General features: G+C 38.4%; 1 long non-coding RNA gene across 1 annotated transcript; it reads right to left on the reverse strand.

Moving 5' to 3' along the window:
- Positions 1–332: 332 nt before the first annotated feature.
- On the reverse strand, positions 333–7,667 carry LOC140244099 (uncharacterized). Its single transcript, XR_011902266.1, has 3 exons — positions 7,532–7,667; positions 1,537–1,667; positions 333–734 (listed from the first exon to the last, which is right to left on the reverse strand). It is a non-coding gene; the product is annotated as an uncharacterized lncRNA (long non-coding RNA).
- Positions 7,668–13,413: the final 5,746 nt, after the last annotated feature.

Here is a 13,413-nt window from a genome sequence, read left to right on the forward strand (position 1 = left end):
TTTATTTTTACAATGGCTTAAACAGGAAAAGTGTAACAAACACATACTTTCTTTCACTGTCTCACATTCCGTTACTGTGTCAGCATCCGTCTCCAGATGAAATATACAGTTGTACTTATACGGGATGTAAACCCCTTGAAGGGGTTGGGTGGCTGTGTTGGAAATCGGGAGGCTTTAGAAGAGGGGCCATCCTTCTTCACCGGCCACTCTTACATTTTTCCATTTTTGTTTGTTTGTTAGTTTGCGATTTTGTTTTAAGTTTCTTCTTTCACGCTTCCTAAAGGTTGCCTTTTCATGAACAGCCTTTGTATTTGCTGTAACGAACAAAGTAAAATTTTACACAAGTTGATGCAAGAGCAGTTGAACAATTTGGTTGCAACGTATTATCATATGTACCGGTAAACCCGGGTATCTATCGTGCAAACAATCACAGCCCAACCTGGCAAGAATTCCACTCAAAAGGATTTTTGTTGTTGGGTACTTTTCACGTGCTAAGTTATATCACTTCTGAGAAGAATGTCTATCAATATTCCGCACACTTGACGAAAGGCTGTTTGTACCTACATACACGTAAAAGTGCTGCATCACCTCCACTAGTGTCAATGTCACACAGTTCAATCTTTTCCACTAAATAAGAGATTTTTTGCTCCAGGGTAACAAATACTTGTGCATCATTCCGATCCAGTTCCAGATTCTGTACCATTGAAACACCATAGATGTGAACCTTCAGCCATCTATAAAAGAAATGCAGAAAAGGAAAGAAAATAAACATCATGACTGCACTGTTAAACATCAAAGAAACTCAAGAAAAATATTTTCAAAAAAAAAATGTTTCAATGAATCTATAAATGCTATACAAGCAAAGATAAAGAACAAATTTTATATTTCAGGAAAAGATTTTAATGAATTTCATAGTTTTAAATTCCAGTGCAAATGATTGGACCCCTCCCAAAACAAAAAACAAAAAACAAAAAACAAAAACAAAAACAAAAACAGAAAAGACAGAAAGAGAGAGATAAATTCTCACAGGATTTTGCTCAATACCCGCCAACACACACACACAACAAATGTCAGAATTATTACCCTTTTGTTTAGTGAGTATCATTCAGGAAAATGATGGGGGGGGGGGGGGGTTGACACCCCCTTTCCCCACTGTTATGCTAATGGTACCAGCCATCTTCAAGTGCTATGGACATTACTGTTGACATGCAAAAACAAACAAAACCCTACAAAACTATAATTATTTTATTTCATTATTTAAGGACATCTCCTTACAGTACTATAGACTTTCTTTTACATACAGTGTGCGTACAAATTGTACATAGGACATTAAAAGATGAACAAGACTACTTGTGAAGATCAGGGTGAAAACCCCAGGTGGAGTGGTACACTATACAGCGTTATACATATTATATCTTCATATGACAACCCAGACTATTGCAAGAATCTTCAGAACTGGAGTCTGAAGGAGGGACTTAAATCTGCAGAAGAAAAAAAGGAGGAAAAAAAGAAAGATCAGAACATGAATTTACTTACTCAGTCATTTTGCTTGAAGGAGCTATCCCACAGTGGAGTTTCTGCATTTCTGGGAACCGACTCAGTAAGTGGAATGTGCTACATGATGAAGTTCGAAGCCAGGAACTTTCCTTGAATGTCCAGTATTTTGACTGCAAGGAATTCAGAAAGAAGATGTTAAACAATCAAAATACAATGTATGATAGATTCCAGTTACCATGGTTACTGATCTATTCTCTAATAGTTATATAAATGTACAATGATAGCCTAAAGCTTCGAATTGACGGGTAAATATAGACACCCTAAAATTTTTTAACGCGGACATACTTGTAGTTAGCCTAATTGAAAACCAAGGTCTACATGTACACATTAGCCTGAACAGATGCAATGCGACAACAGTGTACAGCTGTTTGTACATCACAACCTGTGTACAGCCAGGAAAATAAAACAAAAATTAATTTGATGAAAAATAAACTCTGAAAACTGTCAATCAATGTGCTACATTTGTACATGTAGGCCCAGCCGTGTGCCTTTACTACAGTTGTACATTCAGTTCTTCTTCTCCTTCTTCTTCTTCTATATGTGGTATATATCACTTTGTAAAAGTTAACGTAAAACAATTTTTTTTGTTGCGATTGGGATGAAACTATCATTTGGTGAGGTACCAAAAAGTTAGACCGACAGTATCTGTCTCTTCACGACAGACTTCTTATCTTACATTGGGACATGTATGGTCAGCTGTACCTGTCCCAATGACAGTGATGAATGTCAGTAATTTATTAAGAATCCCACAGTGAAGAGACGGATACCGATGGTCTAACTCTAAGAAAATGTTACGCCAAGGACCGTACAATTTTTATGATTGAACCACATGTAATTCACGATTAATAACTCTTGGTACTAGTACTACTACTTTATTTTGCTTGATCATGATTCATGGATAATTATAGCACTGTAAGAAATATCACATGTGGGTGGGTAGATCTTGTACAACTGTAGATCAAACTTCAAAGAAAGGCATGCGCGATGCGCAGATTTGATAGTAATAGTATGAAATAAACAGACAGACCAAAAACTTTTTTAAAAGTTACCATTTGCATTCTTTATCTTACCGGACTTCCACAAATTTAAACATTTAACTAGGCCCCCTAGCCCTACATAAACTTGATGGGTTTTATAATAAGACTCAAGAGTATCGGCTACAACCTACTAAATTCACAACTTTTTTTTTTTTATAAGATCTACAGTGTATCTACTGACTGTATTCAACAAGCCTTAAGGCTTAGATCTGTATAGAGACAGATCTAGATATTTCATGCAAGTCAGAAACAAACATGCACGAATTACGAGTGCAACCTACAAATTGTAGGTTACTGTTACCAGTTACACTTACAGCTAATCTACAAGTGTGTAGAACTTCCGTTCTACGGTGTTTAGACTTTTAATAGACAACTGACAGTGTGTTATCTACACTGACTTTAAGCTAAGATAGTTACAGCTGTATTAGATTTAATAATCCCCCATGGTTCTTTATGTACGGGACTACAGTCGCACAGAATGCACTGCGTCGCACAACTAAAAAATAACGATAAAGTGGGGTTACGCCATTTCCTGACCCACTTTATCTGACACACTCTTTCTGACACACTTTTTTTGCCATTCACTTTGTACACGGGGCAGTTTTCATGAGACGGCCTCTGTTATTGGCTACTGTGCTAATGAATATTCAAGACTATGGTATGGCTTGTCGAACGTCGCGCTCAAGGCCGGACAATAAGAGGCGGCCAGGAGGCGAATATTTTTTCCGTACATGGAAACGCTACAGGACATGAATTATTCATAAGTTGAGCTGAAAGAATGAAATGCGCATGCGCATGGACTTCAGACAATGAACGCCACATGCACATGATGCTGCTGCGTTATTGCTGCATCGAGCTAGCTAGCTACTAATACCTGTGTACCTGCCCTACTGTTCTGTGGTATCGGTTTATTTACGAACGAATACGAGTACCCGATCGACAAAAAAAGGCGTGCGATAGATTTCGGAAGAACTCTTATTTAGCCATTTATGCATGTACGAATAGTGGTAATGTGGCATCAATTCCAAGCCTATGGCTGTAGTTTAGGTTGTAGCTTGTAAAGCTGTTCATTTCACGCGAGCTGCGTATGTACCTGCTTCCAACAATCGACTGCACTTTCTTCGAACCCTTCATGCTCGTTCATGCTCGCCACGCCAGCCCTGGCCGCGCTGACAATCACGATGCTGTCTGCTCCCCGCATATTTACCAGCGGGGTTACGTAGGGCGCTCATAAGAACTGCGAATCGTATGTACTGTATGTAATGTATGATTGAGGGTACCTCCTATCGTCACCGTAAGGATCTGTAGCTTGTTTATTACAAAAGTATAAAACAAATTCGCCTAAATCTTATCTCAAATATGCCATAAGTACTGCAGTTTTGAATGTCGTGACTACTTTCTTCGCACGATCGCCACCCCCTCCCTCCATAGGTAATACACGTGAATTTCACAGCCATGCGTCGTTACCGTGAGCGGATGTGTAATTGAAACGTGTTTAGTCTGGTTTGTTAGTTTGTTTGTGAGTTTGATTTTCGTTTCTTCGTTTTTATTTCTTTCATGGCAAATGGCACTTAATCCCACGCGTACATTTCGTTCTATACGCAAACAGCCATGATAACTCAAGGTACCCTGCCGATAGGTGGTACCTTTACCATACACTGTATGTACAGTATGCAAGTCCGTTCATTCGTGTACAAAGGAAGTCCACGCGCTTGCGCACTTCAAAATTTCAGCTCAACTTATGAATGATTCATGTACTGTAGCGTTTCCATGTACGGAAAAAATATTCGCGGCCAGGAGCTGGTGAGCTGGAGGCGCGCGGCAATTTCTAACCTCATCCACCTGTAGGCCTTGCTACTACGTGCGCTTCCAGTACCTTTTTTTTTTTTTTTTTTTTTTTTTCAGCTGCTTAACCCATACTACGTACGGGCGCCGGGCCTCTGTGTACTAGTAATCTTCGTGCCTGCCTAGTAAGTCGGCAGTGAACTTGGGCGCGATCTTCCCTACGGCGCGATCTACACGCGAAGGGTATTCATGCTCCCAACCCCCGAGATAGCTCTGGAACATTCCTTTGAATGACGGGGTTTCATTTTGCAATGTTATCAAATAACTCTCATGTAAGCAAATTCTTGCCATAGATAGTCAAACCATGGTATTTTTTTACAAGGGAATCTATTTTAGAATAAAATCGTAATCTATCTATGATTAGATAACCTAATTCACATTGGCAGTGACATAGAAAAATGTTTGTTATACAATCGTGATACGTTCAACTACTCATCTGTGCTGAAATCCGCATGTCTGCTCTACACATGTTATCGCTATCGCTCAAACTTCGATCGCGGTGCCGGTGGCTTGTGTGTGTTTACAACATGAATGTGTGCATATGGAGGAAGCATGGGGCTGAAAAAACAGTACCACGTGGTGAGGTAAAAAACAAATCGGACGTAAGAAGTCGTACATTCAAGAGCTAAACAGACAAATAGCGAAAACAAAAGTCCACTGAAAAGGTCTTGACACTGTAATGTATATTCCAAATTCATGTCTGGCTTAGTTTCGAGAGAATTTTCTACACTTGTAAAGGTTTTCTTTGCAAGAGATCAGGAGTGAGATCGGTGAAGTAGCTAAACATGTACTGTGACTGTTGGTGACTATTGCATGCATGCTGCGCTTGCACGTGGCTGGGAGAGTGCGGCAAGAACGCTAGGAATGCACCACCAGCACGTACGGTGGGCTGCAAATTCTTGGGGCAAAATTAGACTTCATTGTTCAGCCCGTCTAGTATTTATATATTCAAAATAATTCTAATTCTTCATGAAATCACGATAAAAATACTTCATATCTATATTCATAATACATTTAAGAAGCGTAATATGAAATATTTCGACCTATTTTTTGAAATCCAAAGAAAAAAATGTTTTGAATAAAAAATTGATAATAAATAATAGTTCTTGACTCAAGTCTAAACTTCGTGCGTCTTCTTCCAGTTACCCCGCAGTTGCCCATGGATACGACGCATAAATAATCAGCTGTTTGCTGAGTCATTCCTACCCTACTGCCTCTGTTCAAATTGAGAGCGATTGTGATTTTATCGGTGGCATGTTTAGTTTCATGACCTAATCCAATAAAACGACAAATTTAAACATCAAATGTTGTGACAGTATTTGTCAGAATTTCCTATCAATATCACTTGTTGCCACGATAGTTTTCAGATTTCACTAGCTTCATTATCGAAGCTGTTCTGAGGCTGTTGGACATTTGAAAGAACTGCTTTGTAAGAAATCACCTTTTATTTATTATCTATTTCCACACACAAGAATTTTGATGACTTACATAATCTTTTAAAACAATTCTAATGTCATAATATTTCATGATGGTATGTGTTCTGTCTTTACATGGCAAGATGGGATTTTTTTTTTCTTCCATCCAGGGTCAAAGAAGGAAGTGACAGGAAGGAAACCAACACGATAGGGAGGAAATGAAAAGGATAGAATGAAACACCTGCTCAGCGGGCTCTTTTTTGTTGATTTTTACAATGGTGAATGCAGTACATCAGAATTTAAGTAAATTTACAGTTCTAAATAATTTATCATTTGAAAAATGAGCAAAGAAAATGGGATATAATCGAGTTCTAAATGAAAACTAAATTAGCATTGCCATTTAGATCTAATATTTACTAAAGAATAGCCCTGATGCAACCTTATTGTCAAGCTTTTGGTCGAGTTTCTTTAGAGAAACGAATTTTTGGAGCACTTACCCAAGTGAACAACCAAAAGGTTAAAAAAAAAATGATTAAATGCAGGTCTTTAGGTCTAGACCACTCCTGTGCATGAGCGAGCAACAGCCCCCGTGGACAGTGTCACTCTCGTCCTTGGCCTAGGCTAGGCTACTCGTGTCGTTCTCGCCATCATCAATGATCAACGTCATGGTCACACGAAATAAATTGCATCATCAAAAGGGTTCGTATATCATCACCAGAATCATTATGATCATCATCACTATCATCTCAATCACAGCAAAACCCTGAATATCATTCCCACCATAGTCACTCCCAGCTCACAAAAACACATCAGCAAACGTACAGACATCGCAGACTTTGTAGCTAACTACGTTAGACTTTAGATCAATGTTAATTGTACACAAAATGAAACGGAGGTGGAAAACTAGTAATGAATACACGGAGATCATCAACGATGGCATTTTACCGTAGAAAAAATACACTGAACATCTTGCACCGCAAAAAAAAAAAAAATTGAGGTAAAAAACTACGTTGAGGAAAACTAGGGTGCAAACTCGCTGCTTGGAAGACGAACGATGAAGACACTGTACGGTAAAAATGCACACGGAAACAAACGAGTGGGTACCATGAATGTTCTCGCACACACGTAGATAATCTACAGCGTGTTCAATCAAAAAACTCAACAAACACTCGAACAAAAACTCACCTCTAAATTGTTGCAAACGAGATAATCACTTCAAAAAATGGGGGAAAAACACTTGTGGTAGTACGATTGTACTCTAAGAATAACAGAGATAAGATGATACGAAAGCAAAAGAGAGAAAAAGAGAGAGAAATGGACAGGAAACCTGCAGAAATTATGCCACACTCACTGGCACCAAAACGCAATTCGACACACACACGCACACTGGTAATCAGATATCGTCATGGACCCCCTTGAGGAGATCGATATCACGCGTAAGTCGATAGCTAAAAGCCAATCACAGACACAGAATCAGACCGAGTGACTCATTATGAAAAAAGAATCGTAAGGCTGTTGAATATTCATTAGCACAGTAGCCAATAACAGAGGCCGTCTCATGAAAACGGCCCCGTGTACAAAATGAATGGCAAAAAAAGTGTGTCAGAAAGAGTGTGTCAGATGAAGTGGGTCAGGAAATGGCGTAACCCGATAAAGTGACGTAATACGGACACGTACCGTAGAGTAACAGTGGAAGCCGGTTTCGGAGTCCGCGTCGTTTCACAAAATTTCCGTCACTTTGAAGACAAATAGCGAAAATGTTTTATTTTTGAGCCCAAACGAGACTGCTATCAAAATGTTCGCTAGAGTTTTGGCTTTCCAACGATGCAATTGGTGTTACCGTCCAATTTGTAGAAGGGTCAGGATCCAGCAAAGTCTGACACCTTACAAAATGCAGAAAAAAAAGAAAGCCAGTTTTCTTCCTCACATAAATTATTTTGGTTTTGATAATATTTTTTTTGAAAAGATGTGCATATTCTGTAAGGTATTATTTCAATATTTGTCTAAAAATAATGCGAGCAGTGTACTTCTAGAAGACATCAGCAATTGATCTCGCAAAGCCTGTTGCCTTCTCTCATAATCTCGTGCACCGAAATCTGCACGCGAGACTTCGCGAGACGAAAAATAAAATGTTCACGTTTTGCACAGTGCGAGCGAACGCTGCCGGTAGACTGTCATTTCCTAAATCAATGTAAATAGAAGCTTCAAGAGGGTTTTGCACTTTTTTCACTTTCAGGACAGAGCAGTGCCCCGTGGTCACCATGGTAACGCAGTACAGCGCTGCTACATCACATTCAATGATTAGCTATACATAAAATTACTCTTGCTTATTTATAAACAATAACATGCATTACGAAATTGAATGCTCCATTGTGAAAATATCTTGGTTTTTTTTTAAGTAATTGAAGGTGCTTGTTGAGCCCATCGCACTAATTCGAATGCGCAAACTTAGATTTCCACGCCCAAATACAAATGAATGCTTACATCCGAATTTGAAAACGAATTTGAAAGCATTTTTGACCAAATTCATTTCACCTTGAATGCACATACAATGAAAAAGAATGACGATTTTACGAAATTGGCTAGGAAAACCTATTAGCATATTGTTTTTAAATCCCATAGATAGAAACACCCATGCCATACTATTTGAAATGTTGCGTGTATTTACATTGGTTTCTGTCCAAGTTTCTTTTATATTTACTTGCGTAACACACTAAATCCCGTTTATGCTTCAATAAATTTGCTATTATTTTATTCCCAGAAAGTCGTTATCCTTCTACAGGTTGGACTTTTCCTTGTTTTTGTTCGTATTTTACAGACTAGCATACTGATAGCGAAATTGCCGGTATCATTTAAGCCAAGACTGGGCATATTCGTTTCAAGGTGTAGAACTGCCTTGAAACAGCGAATCATGTCATGATTTGTTCTGAGTATTTTGTCAAGAGCAAGAATAGCGTGTAGGATGAGATCATTGTGTAGTGGCTTTGCAAAGCTTTTAATCAAAGTAACTGGCCGCATCGTGCGCAATTTATAGATGTGGGAAATCAAATTTACAAGTCTCGCGCCCCTCACTCATCCATTTAAGTTCCTCATTATATTTCTATTCCACAATGATTACTTTTTGGGGAGGTCCTGAGATTACCTTAAAATGATTGTCATCTCGGATAAACTCATCTCATTTTATTGGTCCTATAAAAGTATCGTGATCCGCCTATACAAGGGATGACAGATTAATACAAGAAATGTTCCAGGAATTAACCAAGTTGTTTTGGATATCTAAACCACAAGTCATTAGAGGGGTCCATTGGGATAGTGGTCAAGACAGATGTGTGGCAGATTAGGAGACATTCGACGCCATCACCACTCAATATAAAACAAAAATTTGGCAGAAGTTCCCTCCTGGAGTTTGGGATAATTTATCTGAATGTCAACACTTTGGGCTTTTAACATTGCCGCTTGCGTCCGACGATGAATGACTCACACTTCTGCCTTCTGGTTAATGTTGTGATTTCTTCAGCCAGTTCATTCGATTGTTTTGAGGAGGTACATGTAAAAAGGGCAGTGACTGTCCAGGATCAAGAACCTGCTGGCAGAAGCTTTAACCTTGCACGTAACAGAATTGGGGAACTAGTCTGCAAATTTAGACCCAAGAGGGATATTCTGTCTAACCCCTAACTCAATCGCAGAACTCTTATTCAAATTCGGTTAACTCTTGTACTTGGCATGTATCGAATGTCTTCACCTAAAGCACAACCTAACGTTTCATAATCATGAACTGAAGAAAATACTTAGGCCTAAACTCATTAATTAATGAATAAACACTTGCAAGTATCACACTGGATTATTCCACTGAAGGATTAGAATGCGATGTAAAAAATAATAATAATAACTCCTACAACCAGAATCTAAAGTATATAAAGTCGAAATATAATTACATGTGGTATTGATAATCAATCAACAAACAAAAATTTTATTCGACAGAAGGTTTTATCTGAATGACAACAGCATCACTATTTACAGCCGTCTAAACTCTTTTGTAGCATGAAGGTGGTGTCCACCAAAAAGTCACAAGCAACACTAATGAGAATCAGATCAACCTATGAACATGTTGAGGTAATTAAGAATCAAAACAAATGTGAAATAATATCCTATCAAATTATCCCACACTACAACGCAATCACTTCCTGTAAGCATCTGAACATTGTTTAAACACAAATATCTTCTTTCATTTAGCATGAAACAAAATGATGCAAGCATGACTATCTTTGTCTTAAAACATCTTGCATTCCAAGTAATTATGATTTATGTCAAAAGCATTTAACTGTGTGCAGTCACTGTGTCTCATTCACTTGTACTAATGTTATTCTACATCATTCATATACACGAAATAAGCTGCAATTTGCGTCATTAAAACGACAGCATCTTCATTAGACATAGGTCATACCTGACCTAGGTAAATTGCTTATAAAGCGGTACATCTGTAGTATGCACTTAAACAAATACATCAAAATCAAACTGGATTCAGAGGAGTATCAAATCAAAGGGATATAGGCTTTACTTATTATTCTTTACTACACATCTGCTCCTGATATTGGGTCATCCTATCTTTTGGTTTCATTTTCCAAAATGATACTGATGCCTCATACATTCGAGTCATTATCAGTAAAGCGTTACTTTACTTCAGGGAAACATGACTAAAGAGTATAGAAGCGCATGCACTAAGAGGGAACATTCTCCCGATTTTGCGTAGTACGCTTATGGGCAGGTCGTCATGTTAGGATGCAAACCGCCGGGTGATCGATAGAGGGCGTATTTCTGAGTCCGTTTCATTTCATGGGGCATACAGGATAAGAGATGATTCAGGACCTCATTAGGGCATATAGAAGTAGAATTCCTGCCTAATCATGAAATAGAATTGAAGAATAATGTTTTAATCTTTCCAATCTATAGTCCATCAATGTTCGCCGGCTGATTTATGGCCGTATGCAAGCCTACTTGTGTCCAAAGCCAATTAGTGCTTATGTACAGAATGACGTTGGGTGCAGCTCAAGTATCGAGGGCATTTTCTCACCCTCCTCCTCCTCTCTCTCTCCCTCTGGTCTCCCTTATATCTCTTTCATCATCATCATCATCTTCTTCTTCTTTCTCTTCTTCTTTTTCTTCATCTTCTTTTCCTCTTTTTTTTTTCTTCTTCTCCCCCTCTCCCTCCTCCTCCTCTCCCTCCTCCTCTTCCTTCTTCTATTTCTTCCACCTTCAGTTTGGGCCGTGAAAAGAATTTCAGTTCCATCATTCATGTTTTCAAGTCATCAGTGATTCTTTTTGTCGCATAGACTAATATTCCCATGATATTATTCCGTGGAAAAGATAAAACATATCCGTAATAAAATTTTTATGAATGATTCAATACTGATGGTAAGAGCAGACTTTTTCACTTTTCCTTGCCAAGCTGACTTATGAATCAACTCTTTCTTATGACTAAAATACGATAAGGAAAATTCAATTTGTTATATTAAGAAATTGCGTTCCTTAAATAGATTGTCTGGGGAGGATTATGGTACTGTATACCGATGGTTCATAGGCCTACCACAATTCCCTATGTATTTATTATTAAAAGAAGAGAACAACCGAAAAATATGAACAATGGAATCGATATTCATATCATTCCAATGATATTACAAAATCGGGTCTACAGCCAACATGGCCCGGTAATAGAGAGAGAGAGAGAGAGAGAGAGGGGAGGGGGGAGGGAGACTAATACAAAAAGCGTTTTGAGGGTACGTTTTAGTTAGGCCTGCATATACTTTCATTAGTTAGCTCGAACTTTAAGGGACAACATTTTGGAACAAAAATAGGCATTTCTTCAATTTTATATCATACTTTAGTAGAAATGATGCTTCTGTATGATATCACAAGGTCCTACATACATTTGAAACCTTTTATGCCCTGTAAAAAGAAGAAAATGAAAGGGAGGCAGAATTTTCACCAAAAGGCCACTTGATATACGCTCCGGACGATCCAGCGGCTTGCAACCTAAAATGGCCGCCGTTGGGCTCTATTGCGTACTACGCGTACTACGCGTGCTACGCCCGTTGAAGTGTAAAATCGGGAGAGTAAAGCCCACGAGACCGACACCATACTTAAAAGGCCCACGAGACCGACGCTACGCATACAAGGCTCACGAGACTGACAATACGCCAAGAGGTTCACGAGACCGACACTTAGCAAAGATGGCCCAAGAGACCGACAGGATGAACAGCGCTACCTATAGACGAATAAATTGTACAGGGTGTCCTGATAATGGCATAAGGAAGTTTTGAGAGATGGAAAAAGAAGAGTTGCCAGGGTGTTACCCCATTAGTTGCCCCCACCGCTAGAAATGATCAGGATCTTTAATAATTGTGTTTGCGTGGTTGTGTGTTTGTGAAAAAAAAAATGAACAAAATTCAGTGAAAGCGTGCAACAAATCAAAGGTTCGCCTTAGGTACAATGATACATATATTTTTATGTGCTTGTTTATAACAATTCTTTATGAAATAGACATACCTTCACCTTCCTTTTTTTATAATTTTTTTAGGAGGTAGAGGAATTAATCCCCCAACGCCATCCCTGTCCCTTTCCGCAAAACACAAATTATAATTTATGTGTACTAAAAAAACCCCAAACAAACACTGCCTGTGCCTTTCCGGTTACAGCTCGTTATTCCGAAGGTTCGTTATTCCAAAGGCTCTTTAGTCTCTTTAGTTCGAAGGTTCGTTTTTCCGTATTTCATCTTCGGATTAACAAATCTCCGGATTAACGAACCTTCGGAATAACGCCACAAATGTTCGGATTAACGAACCCTTTTTCATTTTCGGATTAACGAACCTCTAGGTATAGGGAATTTGTGTGTTTCGGATTAACGAACCTTCGGAATAACGAATCTTCGGAATAGCGAACCTTCGGAATAACGAACAGCAACCGCCTTGGCACCTAAAATAAATACACTTACTAGGGAAAAAATGAAATGCTTTCGACATTCATATAAATCAACTAAAAAAAAAAGCAAACAACTTTCAAGCAGAGAAATAAAGTTTACAAGGAATTGTATTTCACAAAATGGTCTATGTTGCAGTGCACTCGTGATTTGCATGATCTCGACAGGGCGTAGTCACCTGCAAGGGTGATGATTTAGTGTAAAATGAATATATATATATATATATATATATATATATATCATATATAACGTAATCGTCTATTAAGGTAGCACTATATGGATTCGGAAAAAAACAAGATGCATCAATGAGAACAGTTATTGTAAATTATTTCACGAAAAATGTACTGTTTAGAGGAGAATAACACAAGCCACAAATCGAGGTGAATCCCTGCGATATAAAACGTTTTAATCAGTTGTTGGTTATTACATACATTATAGTTACAGAGAAAATTACATATGTAGATCTTACTCCAAAACGTCTAAGCAAGAGGGTAGGATATCTAATATAGCCTAAGTAACTAGTGAAACGAGAAAGAGAAGAGGTAAAAAGTACATCCATCTTCTAGCTAAAAACTGGGAAAGCCTG

This window comes from Diadema setosum, chromosome 20, assembly GCF_964275005.1.
Source record: "Diadema setosum chromosome 20, eeDiaSeto1, whole genome shotgun sequence".
NCBI classification, from domain to species: domain Eukaryota; kingdom Metazoa; phylum Echinodermata; class Echinoidea; order Diadematoida; family Diadematidae; genus Diadema; species Diadema setosum.